The sequence below is a fragment of the Hypomesus nipponensis genome, chromosome 26, assembly GCF_054491055.1.
Source record: "Hypomesus nipponensis isolate SF chromosome 26, ASM5449105v1, whole genome shotgun sequence".
Taxonomy (NCBI): Eukaryota; Metazoa; Chordata; class Actinopteri; order Osmeriformes; family Osmeridae; genus Hypomesus; species Hypomesus nipponensis.
In genome coordinates, this window is record NC_140386.1 from 7,649,570 (window position 1) to 7,666,510 (window position 16,941).

Here is a 16,941-nt window from a genome sequence, read left to right on the forward strand (position 1 = left end):
AATGTCATTTAAGATTCAAGATTTTCATTTGGCGCCCTGAAAAGACTTAACAACACTTGTCCTGCTGGTCACCTCTCGCTCTAGATCTTGATAGAATTCAGCTCGTGAGGTCTATGGGACTCGGTTTGGGTCATCTATTGATCTGGGGTGAATTCAGTGGCTACTCTCAGACCCTTCACAGTTATTAGGACTAATAGAAAACATAAAATAAAGCAAAAGAAGCAGGGATCCGCACAAATGCTCCAAATAGCCCGCCCCTCCAAAGGCCTCTTGAAGAGTTTGGCTAGCAATTTGCATTCCTTTGTGCGACAACTTCTAATCCCCCCCCTCTGCATGCCAAGAAACACACAACAGATTTATTGTCCCAGTCAACAAATCGTTTAGGTCATCCCAAACCTATTACTGACTACCGCACTGTGAGCGCCCAGCGGTACCCTCTGTCTCATCACACGAACCACTGCCTTCCAAACACCGCCCACAGTCTTACAGAGCCCCACGGCTCGACTGCTTTGTTGGGTCCCTGATCTATTCACGCCAAATACACTTCTAGAGCTTAAACACCTTCTCTGCGCCGCTTGGGAGGTTGGTAGCCTATAGGCTACAGGGACTCTGCGTCCGGTCCACGGTTTGTTTCTCTCTCTCTCAGACCAACACATCGAAATGGACTGTGTGTTTCTCAAAGCGCGGTGAAAGAAAAACATGCCGTGTGCGCGCACGGGCAAACGCTCATGCGCTTACACACATCCCACCCGCAAGTCACACAATATTTATATTTTCTATTGTATATATTAGTTAGTTAATTGCTCTCTAAACTGTGGCCATAGTGGTTTGTTAGGCTGTTATTCTCCAACGAAGGACGTTTTTGGACATAGGGCCTAGTGTTACGATCCTTGCAAATAAGGCCTTAATAAAAACATTCTCAAATTATTCCTCAAAGACACCCGAAACGCCTAAAATCACCTTTCTTTTGTTTATTGATGAATGGGCTCATTTCAGTTAGCCCGGCAGCATCCCATTAAAGCTATCGTTTGTAGAATTGAAACCAACATTTGTTTGTCCCTGACCTGTAGTATGGGTTTCACATGGATAATTGTATTAAATCATAAGTCCTTGTGAACCTACATTGGGTTTAAAACTGATGTTGTGGTAAAGGGACTCATGAACATCGCCATTAGACCGCGTTGGTGTCGAGTCTTCACTGTGAGTTAACTGTGGTGTGTTGGTCGAGGGGAAGACGAAAGGAGAGGACGGTGGCCCATCTGCTCTCCTTTGTGCGTCACACTTCGCGACTCAAATAAGAGGTCACAGCAAAGAGAGAAAGGGAGAAAGATGTCCCACGTAGACATAGTCAAACACAACGGACCTTTGATTCGTTTGTTTAGAAACACACATCCACTCTAATTGTGTTTTTTTTCTTTTCAGTTTGGACAATTTGATGAACAAAAATAAGAGTAAGGCTTGGGCGCATTGAAACAACAGTTGGCAAAGAGTGCGTCTCCTAGGCCTATAGCCCACTTCAGCCCCGCTCAAAGTTACTGACATGGACATTTAAAAAACATAATGGCTAACATTTGGTGAGGAATCCGTTAACCACTTTAAGATCCGCTAGAAATAATAAAGCCTAATTTATATCATTTGTCATTTTCAACTAACGTTTTCATCAATTGTCCCTCGTATTGTGTCAGCCAAACTTGGCAAACAATTATGAGGCTAGTAGGTTGTAATAAGTTTGATAACCGTAAAGCTACATTTGCTATCAGATTTCATAATAGTGCCAAGAGTATCTCTTGCAAAGGGCCCCAGAGACTGACACGTACAGTTAAATAGAAACACCTAACTGTTTGTATAGGCTAGTACAGGACAGTTTATCGGTTTTATTGGATATTGGGCAATTAATTCTGTAGCACACTGCCAAACTTTCTAGAATCTGTAACCAACTTAAAGATACCAGAGAAGTGCCTGTCACATAACAATTTGGCATGATTAATTTAATTCCCCCTAATTCTATCTTAAATGTAATTCTGTCTGTCATTGCAGTAGCATAGGCTATGCTTTATAGCGATTTTATCACAATCGGAATCGATATTTTAGGAGGCATTTATGGGAAAAAGGATTCTCCTTCGAGGGTCTATAGGCTGTATCCAGCGCCTTACGGCGTGTAAAAAGCCTCACACCCAAAGTTGAAACACATGTTCTTATGCCGGTATGGTTTACACACTGACTCTGCGCTCTAACACTCGGTTTGCACTGAATCAGCCAGCGATACAAATTCAGATTCTTTGACAAAATTAATGAAACCCATTAGGTTAAATGAAATGTTTTTTCATAGTGTGTTGTTATTATTTTATCGGAAGAGATTCACATAAACAAACCACACTGTACAGTGTTGTTTCTTAAAAAGGAAATGTTCATAGGGGGAACCCCTTGCTGCATGGAGCACAGTGCAGTGTTGTGCTTGTAATTCCTCTTAAACCACCACCTTAAATAACGAACTCAGTCAACAAGTGCCGTAAATGTAAAATATGTAGCTTAGTATTACAGAAACCATGGCACAGTTAATCATAGATCAATAGAAATATGCACACTCTCAGTTTTATTGTTATTATCCTATTTCTATTGTTATTTATAAGACTCTTATTAATAACACAATTGTCAATAATGATATTGTCGTTGTTAATACTATTAGGCTTTCATTATTATTAATATTGACGTTATCGGTATTGTTGCTGGTAGCTTATTATTATCGTTATTTGCATATTCTAATATTCGTAATTATAAATATTTAAATTATACCTACTAGATGTTACAATTCTATTGTTGTTATTTTGTTCTTGTAAAATGTGGAAACACGTAGGCCTATCTGTTTTATTTTTCATTTGTATATATTTTTTAGAAGTTTTAGAGAGAATTTTGATAAATAGCCTGTACAACGGAAAACAAGCAGAGCTGCTCCCTCGTTGTATTTAGTCCAAAAATGTTTTCTGTTGCAGTGCATCAAGGGCCAATAAACAGTGGCTTAGAAGCATATGTTTTGCTTGGCAGTGCACATATCTACTTTTTAAAAAAATTACACATGCTACAATTTGAACCTTTTTTAAGAGCCTGTATTAATTTAATGAATATCTTCCCCGTAAAATACATATTCAAAAGGTTAAAGATGGTGTGTGGTTAAGTTTCTTCGTTTCATTTAGCTACATAAAATAGTTTTCATTTACTACAATGTTGTAGGCCCTAAAAGGATTTGGTAGGCTTAGTATGTTTTGAACTTCGCATGTATTAAGGATCCTGAAATGGCGAAGATGAGATCAAAACAAAGAAAAATAGTAAAATCCCATGATATTTTCCTTATTTTATTTCCTCAAATAGTACATTCTTGTATGCTTATCGAAATGGATCCTCTAACATCAAGTAAGATCACAACGAAATACTGACATTTTCACAAGTTGAGACTGAAATGTCTTTCCCTTGTGGCCGATAAGAAGACCGGTTGTCTCCACTCTCATCTCGGCATGTTGAAAGAAAACGGCCGAAAGGACATGAATTTCATCTGCATGCGTTTGTCTAGCTTCGTCGCTACTCGCACACATGCGCCTGGTTACTTTGTCTCCATTGTGAGACTTCCCACAGATTCTCCGTGTAACCCAATCTGTCGACAATCAACACGCTGCAGCCAAGAGTCCATTGAATGAATACATGATTTAATTATTTGGAAACTAGTCGGGAGTTTATTCCTTTTATCTTATAAAAAAAGGAAATCCACTAATGCACAATTGGATCAGCTTTCAGCACCAACAGACACCGACTAGTACACCCATAGCAAACATCCTGGTTTCTAAACTACAAATATGGTTATTCTAATTAAAAATACATTCACACCTCAACAGGCGAACTAATCCTTCTTCTAAGTTACAAACCAACCTTCACTAATAACCGTCACTGTATGGGCTACCATCAAATCCTACACAGCACAGATCAGGCAAGTGTATCCCCACAAGGTTGCATGCATGGAAGTATAAGCAGGTGTTCTAACACCCTCATCGCAGCTCACAGCCTCTATTCTGCAGACACGGCCTCTCGCCCGCCCGCCTATCCCCCGCTCACCAGCCCGCCAGCTCCTTGGGCCTGTGATCAAAGTGTGTCGGCCCTGGCTCAGCTGCATCATGTGGGGGCTTCTCCCTCACCTAGAACAACATGGCCTGCTGGGGGAGCTGCTCATACACCACCCTCCTCTCCTGCACCCCCTCCCCTCCTCTCCTGCACTCCCTCCCCTCCTCTCCTGCACCCCCTCCCCTCCTCTCCTGCACCCCCTCCCCTCCTCTCCTGCACTCCCTCCTCCTCCTTCTTCCTACCCCCTGCACCCCCTCCTCCTCTCATACACCACCTTCCTCTCCTACACCCCCTCCTCCTCTCCTGCACCCCTTCCTCCTCCTCTCCTCTCCTGCACCCCCTCCTCCTCTCCTGCACCCCCTCCTCCTCTCCTGCACTCCCTCCTCCTCTCCTGCACTCCCTCCTCCTCCTTCTTCCTACCCCCTGCACTCCTCCCTCCCCTCATCCTCCCCTGTTCCCCCCCCCCCTTTCACAACCCCCCCTACCCCCCTCCTCCTCCTCCGCCCTGGCCCCCCTCCCCCCTTTATTCCCAAGGAAACAGAGAACCCGGGTGGAATCACTGTTGTGAGAGCGGGTGCAAGATGGAGCTTGCTTGTGCACTCATGAACGAGACAGAGAGAGGGCTTGTGTGTGTGAATGTGTGTTAGTGTGCGAGCGTGTGGGTGCGTGTGCGAGAGTGTGCGTGCATGAGCCAGTGAGACACACACGACAGAGTGACAACCTGAGTACATGCTCTGCTTCAACTTGAGCAAACACATTATGCAGACGGGGCCATATTTTCCACACAAACAGACGCGAGACCAAACACAGGCCCCACAGCTTGCTTGCATATGTATGACCGTACTCTGTGACACCTGCAAGCTTTTATCAGACAGCCTGGTGCCCAAGTTACTTCCTTTTCTCCATTTGACCTGAAAACTCTTCGTGTTTAGCATGCAGGCTCAATTATGTACAAAGAAACCACTGGGGTATTTCTAAAGAGGGACAAGCGTTCGAGTACATATATTATACATCTTTTATTTAGAGCAGTGGCAAACATCCGTCGACGCAATCTGGCTTTGTTTTTCTATGGTTGTGGAGTTGTGAGGATCGGTGCAAAAGCTAGTCTTTCTGGAATTCCGCTCAAACATCTGGTGATGACTCAAACTGAATATCTAATGCGAGTCACATGGGCTGTGTTTTCCTGAGGTGGCCTATTCCTAGCAGACTTGACCGGGTATATTTCCAGACAGGCCTATCCTTATACATATTACATTTGATTAATTCAGATGGTTTTATCCAAAGCGACACACAAATAGGACATGTAGAATGTACACCAAGGTCAGAAGTACAATGCAATAGAACAGTATTTTGGTAGCCGAGGAAAAGTCTGTATTTATACATTACGGGTGGAGATTATTTAGATACAATTTCAATTATCATCTGGCCACATCGTAAAGTAACCACCTCTCAGCTACAAAAATAATTGTGTCTTAACCACAGTGCAGCAACAGCATTGCAACAACATGCAGCAGTGCACAACATAGTGCAGTCAAATCAACAACACGTACAAGACGTTGTACCTAAAAACATGACTCGTCTGACCAATGAAAGCTGCTCGAGGCCTCATGACAGGAAGCACCTTGAACCAATCCTCTTCTCCGTCACCTGGGCCCCCCAAGCCTGCTGGGTCAATTAACTAATTAAGTGCCAATTAGAGAATTAAACGCTTCCCTGGGTGAGAGGGGGTGAGGGGTGGGACTGGGTGCAAGTGGCCCGGGTCTGAACCAGACCAAGTTCAACAGGGGTTTTCATCTCAGGAAGCACAATGATAGGACTGAGGGGAACTTTGAGACTTGAAATTGTTTTTGAAGAGATAAATAAGAAATCATTATACCAATTAACTCTCTAATAAAACAATAGAATTTGTAGATTTCTTCTTTCAATCAACAAACAGTTATAGAAGTTTGTTTCTCCGTTAATAAAATGTAACAGACTGTAGTTCAGTTCTTTACTCTCTTGCCACAGATAACGTTGCACTTCTTTCTCTTCCAACAAGCAGCCAGGCTCCACCCCCAACCCCTCCCTCTCTGCGTTCAGTACTCTCGTTACCTCAGACCACTACACCCCCTATCGATAACCTGGACTCCGGTTCACCCTCAGAAACATCCACTCTCACCTCCCCTCATCCACTCCCCCCCACCTCCATACACCCTCACCCCCCCTCATCCACTCTCACCCCCCCCCCCGACCCCATACACCCTCATCTCCCCACCCCCTCCCTCCCCTCATCCACACCCCCACCCCCATACACCCTCATCTCCCCTCACCCCCCCTCATCCACTCTCACCCCCCCCCCCCCCCGACCCAATACACCCTCATCTCCCCACACCCCCCCTCCCCTCATCCACACCCCCACCCCCATACACCCTCATCTCCCCTCACCCCCCCTCATCCAGTCTGTGCTTGCAATCAGGGGAGATCCAATCCAGCTGATCTGGGGGAGTGCGTGTGCTGGGGGGGCGGCAGCCCTCCGCCTGCTCCCCTGCCCCACAGCACGGTCAGCGGAGGCTCGTCCAGGACCAGGACCAGGCAGGCCTCCTCCCCCTCGGCATGTTGACCCGGGCCGGGCGCCACCTCCCTTTCAGCGGGTTGACAGGGAGTTGGGCTTGAACAGACCCGGGCCGCGCACACGCCAAGAAATCACATCATGACATGGCCGAGGCTCTCGCAGCACGGCTGTCGTAAAGAGACACAGAGCAAACAGAAGTCCACAGAAGGGAGGGATGGAGGGATGAGAGAGAGAGGCAGAGAGAGAGGCAGAGAGAGAGAGAGAGAGAGAGAGGCAGAGAGAGAGAGAGAGAGAGAGAGAGAGAGAGAGAGAGAGAGAGGCAGAGAGAGAGAGAGAGAGAGAGAGAGGCAGAGAGAGAGAGAGAGAGAGGCAGAGAGAGAGAGAGAGAGAGGCAGAGAGAGAGAGAGAGGCAGAGAGAGAGAGAGAGGCAGAGAGAGAGAGAGAGAGAGAGAGAGAGAGAGAGAGAGAGAGAGAGAGAGAGAGAGAGAGAGAGAGAGAGAGAGAGAGAGAGAAAAAAAACTAAAGTGCCATATAACGGGAGGTTGCCGCCATCATTACTCTCATTACAGTAACGATGAAAAAGCTGAGTGTCTTTGCGCTGTGCTGTGAAGACGCTCTCCCAACACGCTGGGCCGCCGTAGCGGGGAGGGAACCAGCTCCCGTCGCCTCCGGGGGTTTCTCAAGCATAGCATCACGGAAACCCAGCTATCAGCTTTCACAATCGCATCATACCCCTGCCTCACCATTAAAGTGTTGTGTGAGATATACAGCAGGCCTGGGAGGGAGGGGGGGAGGGAGGGAGGTAGGTGGAAAGATGTGGAGGAGGGGAGAGCGTGGGGGGACGGGGGGGACGGGGGGGGACGGGGGGGGACGGGGGGGCAGGGTGTCTGGAACTCTGAGGAACGTGAGACACCAGCCCAGGGAAGTTACAACTGCCATAAATTAACATCTTTTTGCATGGTCAAAAATTCCAAAACACACACACACACTAAGCTAAAGATGTGCACAGCAACTGCTTTCCATGCTACGAATGTTCAAATGGAATCTACGGAATGCAGTGGACAGAAGTATCAGCCATGCTGAGGGATGTGCGGAGGTTCTCTTCATAGTGTTATGTTGTGCTTGAACTTTTCAGGGATCGCGTACCCGCTTGGCAGTGACTACAACAGGACACTCACTTCCAGTCAGAAGGGGAAGCGAGCAAGAGAAGGTTTCCATACTGCCCCAATAACTCACCGGCTGACATGGACTGTTTGCAAACATGAAGCCCCCACATGCAGTCTTTCCCTGTTTATTATGAAAGTGCCTCCGTCACCTCTCTCCCTCCCCCTCCCTCTCCCTCTCCCACTCCCTCTCTCACTCACTGTCTTTCGTATTTCGCTCTCCCCTCCATCTCTATCTCTTTCTTTATATATCTCTCTCTCTCTCTCTCTCTCTGTTTCTTCTGGCACTCGGTCGCCCCGTCGGAGAATCAACAACCACAGGGGGAGGAACCAGTAACTGTATTAACAGATGGCCAGAGTCAATAAAGCAGACACAAATCAACCCTCTGACACATCTGTTGTGCAGCGTTTGACTAATCTCCCTGTGTGGCTCTATGGGAGTTTAGGGCCACAGTGATGGAATCAGAGCATGGCAGCCAGATCGGAGAGGAGGGGGAGGAGAGGAGGAGGAGAGGATCAAGGAGACCCCCAGGGTCAGCAACACGTGTAATGGATCATTCAGACAGCCCTGGAGGGAGCAAAGGTAACGTGTTTTGCCCTGTTGCAGCCTTGCATGATGAACACCGACGATCCAAGATGGCCTCCGATGTTTACGGCGCGGAATCCCTGCGTATTTAAACACGCGGCGTTCGGACTTCAGGCTAATGGATAAAACAGTGGAGCCGGTCTTTTTATGTAACACCCCATCTCACTTCACCCCATCCAACTCTCTCCAGGAGGCGGTTAGTGTGTCCTCTACACCAGTTGGAAGCCATTCTAGCTGACACAGCCACTCCAGTAGCCAAATGCATTGTTAGAAAGGCAAACGGTCACCTTGGCCTTAAATTGCAAATATGCCATTATGGATCAAAGACCATGTCCGTGATTGGAGAGGGTGTGTGAAAGGGGCGGGGCTCTGAGGTGGTGGTGAAGGTACGTGTTGTCCAACATGAATCCTCTGACTCACAATCAAACACAATTTCACAAATATACGTGTAGACAACTCCGATGCAGCATCCACCAAAAATAATTATTGTGAAATAAAAAACCAAAACATCAAACAGATGTAATCAGACAGGGTAGATAAGCATCCAGGCTCGCTTAATTCCCAACAAATTATCTAATCCAGATGTTGCACTCTCAGTGTAAACACTGCGCCCTGCAGAATCATAAAATAAATAAGCATGAAAGAGGTTTCCAGTTTCAAACAGAATCTAACCCGGGCCCAGGACCTTTCCACTGAACCCCCCCCCCTTTACACTCCTCCTTTCCCTGCTCTCTTGAAACAGGAAAATGTAAATATGGTAATATTTAGCACGTGTTTTAAAACAGATCGGTTTTCTCAAGCAGGAGAAAAAATAAAAAACAGGCCCACACACGAAAAAAAGGCCTTCCTAGATCTGTGTGTGTGCTCCTTCTGCTCCTTCTGCTCCTCCTCCCCCTCCCACCCCCCTCCTCTCCTCCCAGCCCTCCACCACTCTCCTCCTCCCCCGCCCACCCCACTCCTCTCTACCCACCCCTCCACCACTGTCCTCCTCCCCCCTCCCCCCTCCCCCCTCCACCTCTCTCCTCCTTCCCACTCCCCCCCTCCCCTCCTCCCCCCTGCCCCCTCTCACCCCTCCACCACTCTCCTCCTCCCCCTCCGCCTCTCTCCTCATCCCCCCTCCCCCCTCCCACCTCTCTCCTCCTCCCCCCTGCCCCCTCTCACCCCTCCACCACTCTCCTCCTCCCCCTCCCACCCCCCTCCTCTCCTCCCACCCCTCCACCACTCTCCTCCTCCCCCCCACCTCTCTCCTCCTCCCCCTCCTACCCCCCCTACACCACTCTCCTCCTCCCCCCTCCCCCCTCCACCACTCTCCTCCTCCTCCCCCCTCCTCCCTCCTCCCCACTCCACCACTCTCCTCCTCCCCCCTCCCCCCTCCACCACTCTCTTCCTCCTCCCCCCTCCTCCCCCCCTCCCCTACGTGGACAGGCTGGATCTTCCTCTCAGCGACTGATCCTCCCATGCCCGGGCTGTTCCAGAGAACTTTCCACCTCACACCCCCTGTCCCACACCCGCCAGACTGGGGCCCTCACAGTCAACAACAGGTTAAGAACACAGGAGAAGCCAGAGTCTAACGGGTCACATAATCCACTTGTATTCGGGAATATGATTCTATATGCCTAGAAAAGATGAAGAAGGAAGACTGCAGGATGGCGCTACGCAGAGAGGGAGCGAGGGAGGAGCGAGAGAGGAGCGAGAGAGAGAGAGAAAAAGAGAGAGAGAGAGAGAGAGAGAGAGAGAAGGGGGGGGTTGGGGGGAAACACTCCAGACATATGGATGTGTTTAAGGACCACCAAGGAAGGGAAACTTGTGCATTTTCGCATAAACCCAGATAAACTCCAGATATGTAATTACACGGGGTTTAGGGTTTGTCTGTTGCCGATTCATTCAGGAATTTCTGGTCATGTATTTGAGTGGGGAGAGAACGAAGCGTTTCAACATTCTCGAGTGGAGGATCTAGAAGGTTCTGAGCATCTTAGGTTTGTCCACACACTCGGGGGGGGGGGGGGGGGGGGGGACACCATTGTCGTCCCCCCTCGTTTACAAGGCTGCCCGTGAAAGGAGGGAGGGATGGAGAGAAATACCTCCAGCTACATCAAAAGGAGAAATGATGGCGACTCTCGTAAACTACCTGCAGCACATTTTAAAACTTTCATCGCGTCCAGTATTTATAGTTCTTCGATACCATGTCAGTGTTTGTAGCCAATTTGTTGTGCTCCAATAAACATACCGGCCTATTTATCAGCTGAGCACATGGCAGCCATTTATGGCGTCTAACAAGAGTCAGATGTGTTTGGTGTGTGTTTTCACATGCAGGACGGACGCGTTGACAGAGAAGGACTGATAGCTGGGATGGACAACCCCAGTCTTGACTCCCTGCATTAGCTGTAAACACTTACAGTGATCAGAGCTGAACAAAGAAATCTGGACTTTCCCTCTCTCCCTCTCCCTCTCACAAATGTCACTTATGTAATCCATACTGTGCAAAAACAAAGATGTACAACATTTTTTATAGGGTTTTCGAAATGTTGAACTTTTTGGAGTTTCAGCGTCTCTCTCGTAAAGTGTGTGTTGTTTCTGTATGGGTCATACAGCAAATATACACACACACACACACACACAGAGGAGAGGAGAGGAGAGGAGAGGAGAGGAGAGGAGAGGAGAGGAGAGGAGAGGAGAGGAGAGGAGAGGAGAGGAGAGGAGAGGAGAGGAGAGGAGAGGAGAGGAGAGGAGAGGAGAGGAGAGGAGAGGAGAGAGAGAAAGTGTGTTGAGGACTTTGTGTGAGAGCGAATGTTTCTGTGTCTGTATACATACATGTGTGTGTTGCCAATTACCTCGGCTATAAATACAAGAGCCCCATCCGTCAGAGTGTTTCTGGGTGGTTGCAACGGAGCGCCCTAATTGGTTTCAGCTGGTCCCCACATCCCCGGCCCTCCAGCACGGCCGTCACACAGCCTGTGTGAGAAGAGCCCGCGGGGGAAAGCCAGGCGGGAAGAGAGGAGGGAGAAAAGAAATGAGTGACAGGACAGAAGTAAATACAGAGATAGAGAGAGGGCGGTGGAGGGAGAGGGGGAGAGAGAGAGAGGGAGAGAGAAGGGGAGAGGGACAGAAAGAGAGAGGGGGAGAAAAGAGATGAGTGACAGGACAGAAGTAAATACAGAGAGAGAGAGAGAGAGAGAGAGAGAGAGAGAGAGAGAGAGAGAGAGAGAGAGAGGAGAGAGAGAGAGAAGGTATAAACAAGCAGACACTTAATGTTTCATTTGTTCTGTTTCTAATTCGTTTTTAGAAGAGTGAGGGTGATGATGATTGAGGGGAACTATTGTCAGATTGTTTTTAACAGTTGGAAAACCTTTGGGCCTATCTGTCAAACATTTTCAACAGTTTTTAATGTAATGTTTAATCAACAAAGGAAAAGGGGATTTGCTGAAAAATTATATTATAATCGAATTTAAATGTTTATTTATAATATTTGTTTTAAATATTGTTTTATAATATTTAGTTATATAACCATTTACATTTTATTTTTGAAATTTAATATGAAAACTTAATTTATGTAATTGTATATATCCACTTTGTTATCAATGAGCATAATGATATAGTCAGTCACTATTGGTCCAGAATACAACTGGCATTCTGACCAAGAGGAAGTTTGGCAATGTAAAGATTTTTCTTCAACATTTACTTCTTTTTTTTTCTTTTTCGAGTAGAGATAATTTCCTTGTGAATTTATTTTAGTTTCAGTTTAAGACGACCAACACCGCTGTTTGGCCCACGGGCATAGTTCGGCCCAGGGGACAGGTGATCAATGCTCGTATTACCACCTAATTAGTATTGATCACGGATGGATAGGGCACGATGTCGGGGCATTTGGATTCTACGCTACACACATCTTTAAAAAATCAAAATACAAAAAAAGATCATCGTGAATGTTTTAATGAATTCATACTCGGTTATGTGTGCCTGATCTTAGGTTGGGGTAAATAAGAGTATGAGCGCTGGGGAAACACCTGTAGGCTTACACGAGGCTAGGTCTGACCATGAACTGCCTCTCTGTCTCTCTGCCTCCCTGCCTCTCTGCCTCTATTCAGAAGGTGGGTGTGACGTGGAGGCTTACCAATTAGGGAAGTCTTTGACGAGGCGAGCAGCCCTGCGGAAATTTGCAATCCTAAACTTCTATAAATCCAGTAAATCCCTCTCATTAGAGCACGAGCCTCATTACTGCTTGCCGGGAGGAGGAGGAGCGCGCACGCTGTTTCTCAGCATGCCCTCGGTCGCCTTGCCCTCGTGCACCCTAGCCGCCTGCAGCCATTAGCGCATGCTGTGGCGGTAATTGCGTTACCTTGTTGACAGAAAATCTGAATAAACACCGGATGCTCATTTTAACGCTCAAATAACTCTTTCGGTTTTATAGCCATCCAACATTTTGGAGTTGTATTCACCTATGCGCGTGGTAGCTGTAGCCAATTAAATAAATACATTGATTTGAAAAAAATATATTAAAATTCGAAGTGATTACACACACATTAGCACAGAGGGCACGGCCCCTAGCCTACCGGAATGATTTGTCTTTCCAGTGCAATTACAAATTATTTTCAGGTGTTTAAACGAATTATAGTACAATTGTCTGTCACACATACTAAAAGAGAGGTTTTAACTGACAAAGCAGCGGTCTGCAGATAGCCGTCGGCCAACAACAATCATAAGCACTGGAATCTTTATCAGACTTGCCCACGCAAACACAAGTCAAGAATAGTTTTTTTTTTTTTTTACAGTATTTACCATATTATTAAATTTCCCACAATATTTATGAGGGATATTCATGGTTTTATTATTCATATGTAAGGAATGTACAGGAAGCTAAAATAACACAACAAATGTTTTAACTTTATTGCATATCATACTAGCCTGCTGGAGAACTCCGGTTCACTGTTTAGGAAAAGTGAGTTGTTTCCATAATCTGCTTCCCAACTTGATTTATTGACATATTCATAAATCATTGCGACATGTTAACTTTGTCAGCTGAATCCTATTTATCACGGTACACTCTATACTCTTGGTTGATATGTTGTGTCCAATGTATGCTAGTTTTAGAACCAAGATCAGTCCCTGATGCAAAACAACTTGAGGAGAGAGAAGCAAGCAAAGAGAGGTAGAGAGAGAGAGAGCGAGCGAGAGAGAGTGAAAAGGGGTGAGGAGGGGCAGAGAAATTGAGAGGTGGATGAGCAGAAGAAAGGAGGAGTTCAAGGGAGCACATATAAAAGAGAAGAATAGAGGGTATGAAGATGGGTTTGGAGAGGGGAGACATCAGGCCTGGGAGATCGAGCGAGCGGAGGAGGAAGAGGAGGAAGGATGGAGGAGGATGGAGAGGTGAAAGAGAGGACTGCAGGCACTCCGCTGGAGAGCAGAGAGGGTCTGACGGCTGCCCAGTGGAGAGCAGGTCCTTGTGTAAATGGAGATGTACTAAACCTTTGCTAACCTGTATCCCCCAAGATAAAATATTTATATATGCCATTGTCTAATGGAGCCCTGCCAGAGCACTGCCTTAATTTGTTTTCCTGCCGGGTAAATTAATTCCCTCCCCGTCATCAGCCGGGGTACTGATAGTAATTACAGCCTTCTCTCTTTGGCCTCCTGATATAACAAGCTCTCGAGATGTTTAAATGGTCAAAGTCCACCTTACAATTACGCTTCATCTGAGCCATACATTTCCATAGATTAAAGGTGAAGCGGGAACACTTGAGCTTCACCCGGCCTCTCTTTTTTTATTTTATCTTTCCACATTCGATATACCTCACTTCGGTCTCCTCCTTCATCTTGTTTTCATTTAATTCATCGTCTTGGCTTTGTTCGACGCCATATGTATACGCGTTTAAGGGCCGTAAAACAAAACATTATGATGATTCGTCGACAGTGCATCGCCGATCCGACGACAACAGTTGTTTACCCTTAGATGTATGGGAAACGTTATTTCCCTCGCGTTCGCCGCGAACCCTGAATAGAACATCCACTTCGGGAGGGACGATAAAATGGACGACTACTTTGACAAAGCAGGCTTAGCGGTGCCATACCACGCTCTGTCCAAACAGTATGTAAAACACACAATGACATGAGGCACAAGGAGGCAACTACATCCGTATCCAACACAGATTGACACTGATTGTCATGCCATTACAGACAAATGGCCGCACTCAGGTCAGACTTCGACAGGGATAATCAGGATGGAGTAACCCTGCCGGGGAGAGGGACTGAGGACGGAGATGGGGTGGGGAGAGGGTGGAGGGGTGCCTCTGGCTGGTCCCCTGGCCTGGTTGGAGAGGAGGAGGTGGAGCGCGGTGATAAAGGAGATGGATGTCACTCAGAGCTCAGGGAAGAACTACTTTTTCACCTCATTGAGGCCAATCATGTTGACTTCTACATGTGCATTATTCCAAACTGCCAATCCATCTGTCCTGTTGAAGAGAGACAGAGAGATAGATGGATGAACCTGAGGACTGGAAATCAGAGGCATGTGAGTGTGGTGTTGACAACAGTAGCAGATTATTACCCTTCCATTACCACGGGTGGGTGTCACGGTAAAAGTAATTGCGTTTCCACAATAACCTGTGTGATAGACTGACTTAGTTAACATAGGAAGTCTCCATAACAGAGGAGAGAAATAATAAGCTTTCTCAAAAAACTGATATGAGAATTAAACACTGAGCCAGACTCCGTTGAATTGGACTTAACTGGACACATCGAAAAACAACTTCAAGATTCCACAGGAAGTTGCCAAATGCGAGACACGAAATCTCATACGGAGCACTAAATAATAAACCGAGACTTATATAGCTGGACCATTCCACCTGAACATAAAAACTAATATTGACATGTTATCCGTTCATTCAAAGCGACACAAAAATAGAACACACAGAAAGGGCACGCGAGTCTTTCATCATTTCCTACAGTCCAGTTCCTGGGCACACGTGACTGAGACGTCCTGGACCACAGCCCATCCTTCTCTGGCCTGTCTGCCCCGCGTCCCCGTTCCCCGTCCCCGGAGCAGGGCGTCGAAGACACGGTGTTAAAGGGGCAGGAGGCATCGTTCCTTCCAGCCTGTCTCATAGCATATGCATCCCACGTAGGGTTAGAAGAAGGAGAGGGCTTCATTACCGCAACCTGAGCTCCCCTCTAAATAAACGGAGAGAACCTGTGATGGAAAATCCCTCGATCCCCTTCCTCATCTCTCCGGAGTCGCTCGGCAGATCAAACCCGCCAAGCTTCTGAGCCGCGCTCTGGCCGACGCCCCCGTTTCTTTAATCTTTCAATTATTGTTACTGTTGTTATTCGGCATATTTTCCTAAGGAAATTTTAGAAGTGCCGCTGATGGGGTTTTTCTGTGTGTGAGAGTGTGGATGAATGACCTAATTGATTCATCGTGACACCGATACAGGGGCAAACAGGGGCTGACACCAAGAGTACAGTTAAGGGATACGTGTTTTTTTTTTTTTTTTACCGTTGTCTGGCTCTCTGGCCTTTCAACCCTGCCTCTCTGCATCCACGTCGATCTCTCCCACTCCGTGTCGTTTCATTCCTTTGCTATTCTTGGCTTCGCTGTGCTTCGCTAATCTCTCCTAGCGCTGTCAGGCAATAGACAGAGTGCAAGCTGCTTCCTTCCACGTGAACTCCTGTTATTTTGACGGGCTCCTGAGTCTCTCCCATCGCCGTTGCAGAACTCAGGGGACAGGCTGTTAGCAGGAGAAGTGCACCACGAGCTGTAATGGCCTGGCGGGGCCCATACGATTCGACGTAGACACACAGAGGAACCCCGGCAAACACGTCTCAAAACTCTATATTTCTGCTCTCTCACGGGGCGAGAGTGTATGATGGGGGCATGCGGATGGAGTCTGAAAGGTGTGTGTGTGTGTGTGGGGGGGGGGGGGGGGTGCGGGGGGGGGGGGGGGGGGGGTAAAGAAGAGTGCTGGTGTTATTCCCCGGCAGGGGTTGGTGGGAGTTGGAGAGAATGTAATAGGAAACAGTGAGGATCGCCCCCCTCTCTTGTGTTTTTGCCCCGGCTGCCTATCAAAAACTAATATCCTCAAATTTGACGCTTGTGTTGTCCTTTGAAATGAGAAAGAATCTGTGTCTAATGCTATAAGCCAAACCTGGCTGCCCCCGAACTCCCCCCTCCTCCCCCTCCCTCTGCCCCCCCCCCCTCTCTTCTTCTCCCTTCTCTGTGCTCCCTCTCTCCTCTCCCCTTGGATTCTCTGTCCAGTCTGCAGCTCTGAGACCCCAGGATTTAAAGACCTACAGCAGACCCTCCTAACCTGATGCCCCCCTCCTCCACCTCTCCTCCCAAATCCCCCCCATACCACTCACTCTCTCTACCTTCCCCCTGTGCCCTTTCCCTTTCCCTCTCTTCTGCTCTCCAGTCATTTTTAAATACAGTAACACAATCTGAGGGAAAACTGATATAATCTTTTCAAAACTATAAAAGTCAGTCACCCAGAGAAACATCTGCACGGTCAAATTTAAAACAAACTGTCAGGGGGTCGGGTAAC

The 16,941-nt window shown here is 47.3% G+C and overlaps 1 long non-coding RNA gene across 1 annotated transcript in view; it reads right to left on the reverse strand.

The window, feature by feature from the left end:
* LOC146221269 (uncharacterized) overlaps window positions 1-12,579 on the reverse strand; it is a 67,361-nt gene extending 54,782 nt beyond the window's left edge. Inside the window, exons 1-2 of the long non-coding RNA XR_014750771.1 lie at window positions 12,519-12,579; window positions 11,239-11,359 (exon numbers count right to left, since the gene is read on the reverse strand). This is a non-coding gene — a long non-coding RNA (uncharacterized LOC146221269). The remainder of the gene's footprint in view (window positions 1-11,238; window positions 11,360-12,518) is intronic.
* Window positions 12,580-16,941: the final 4,362 nt, after the last annotated feature.